General features: G+C 49.2%; 1 protein-coding gene across 1 annotated transcript in view; it reads right to left on the bottom strand.

The window, feature by feature from the left end:
- LOC101854790 (cadherin-related family member 2) overlaps positions 1-1,857 on the bottom strand; it is a gene marked incomplete in the record, with an annotated part of 31,674 nt that overhangs the window by 22,028 nt on the left and 7,789 nt on the right.

Raw genomic sequence — 1,857 nt, 5'->3', positions numbered from 1 at the left:
CTGCATAAGGTCATGTGAGCGCCACAAGATTAGAGGTGATACAAGAGAGTAACAAACATAAACAAGAAGAAGGAGACATAAGGACGATAGATGTTTGATAGGAAAGAAGAAGCAAACCACACCAGAGCACTCACCAACCACCCATTGAGTTGAGGTGAGGTGAGGTTAGCTGATGTGAGATGAAGTTAGGTAAGGTGAGGTGAGGTGAGGTGAAATGATGTAAGATGAGGTAGTATGAGGTAGAAGGAGGTGAGGTGAGGTGAGACGAGACCAGATGAGGTGAGGTGAGATGAGGTGAGGTGAGGTGATGTGAGACAAGGTGCGATACGATAACCGTGAGGTGAGGTGAGGTAGGATGAGATGAGGTGAGGTGAGGTGAGGTGAAATGAGATGAGATGAGGTGAGGTGAGGTGAGGTGAGACAAGGTGAGATACGATGAAGGTGAGATGAGGTGAGATGAGGTGAGGCAATGTGATGTGAGGTGAAGTGAGGTGAAGTGAGGTGAAGTAAAGTGAGGTGAGGTGAGATGAGTTGAAGTGAGGTGATGTGAGGTGACGTGAGACGAGGTGAGGTGACGTGAGGTGAGGTGATGTTAGGTGAGATGAGGTGAGGTGAGGTATGCTGAGGTGATGTCAGACGAGGTGAGGTGAGATAGTATGAGGTAGAGTGAGGTGAGGTGAGTTGAGGTGAGGTGAGATAAGACGAGATTAGATGAGATGAGGTGAGGTGATGTGGGATGAGGTGAGATGGTGTGAAGTGACGTAGTATGAGGTAGAGTGGGGTGAGGTGAGGTGAGACGAAACGAGATGAGGTGAAGTGAGGTGAGGTGAGGTTGGGCGAGACAAAATGAGGTGACGTGAGGTGAGGTGAGATGGGCTGCAATGTGGTGAGGTGAGTTGAGGTGAGACGAGAACATGTTCTGACCTGGGGGGTGAGGTGAGGTGAGGTGAGGTGAGATGAGGTGAGGTGAGGTGAGGTTAGGTGAGGTGAGGTGAGGTGAGATAAGGTGAGGTTACGTGAGGTGATTTTTTGTTTAAGTAGAGGTTTTTACGGCGCTCGCAGCTGCATAAGGTCATGTGAGCGCCACAAGATTAGAGGTGATACAAGAGAGTAACAAACATAAACAAGAAGAAGGAGACATAAGGACGATAGATGTTTGATAGGAAAGAAGAAGCAAACCACACCAGAGCACTCACCAACCACCCATTGAGTTGAGGTGAGGTGAGGTTAGCTGATGTGAGATGAAGTTAGGTAAGGTGAGGTGAGGTGAGGTGAAATGATGTAAGATGAGGTAGTATGAGGTAGAAGGAGGTGAGGTGAGGTGAGACGAGACCAGATGAGGTGAGGTGAGATGAGGTGAGGTGAGGTGATGTGAGACAAGGTGCGATACGATAACCGTGAGGTGAGGTGAGGTAGGATGAGATGAGGTGAGGTGAGGTGAGGTGAAATGAGATGAGATGAGGTGAGGTGAGGTGAGGTGAGACAAGGTGAGATACGATGAAGGTGAGATGAGGTGAGATGAGGTGAGGCAATGTGATGTGAGGTGAAGTGAGGTGAAGTGAGGTGAAGTAAAGTGAGGTGAGGTGAGATGAGTTGAAGTGAGGTGATGTGAGGTGACGTGAGACGAGGTGAGGTGACGTGAGGTGAGGTGATGTTAGGTGAGATGAGGTGAGGTGAGGTATGCTGAGGTGATGTCAGACGAGGTGAGGTGAGATAGTATGAGGTAGAGTGAGGTGAGGTGAGTTGAGGTGAGGTGAGATAAGACGAGATTAGATGAGATGAGGTGAGGTGATGTGGGATGAGGTGAGATGGTGTGAAGTGACGTAGTATGAGGTAGAGTGGGGTGAGGTGAGGTGA

The sequence above is a fragment of the Aplysia californica genome, unplaced genomic scaffold, assembly GCF_000002075.1.
Source record: "Aplysia californica isolate F4 #8 unplaced genomic scaffold, AplCal3.0 scaffold00137, whole genome shotgun sequence".
In the NCBI taxonomy this organism is placed as follows: Eukaryota; Metazoa; Mollusca; class Gastropoda; order Aplysiida; family Aplysiidae; genus Aplysia; species Aplysia californica.
This window is presented reverse-complemented; position numbering and strand designations above follow the sequence as displayed.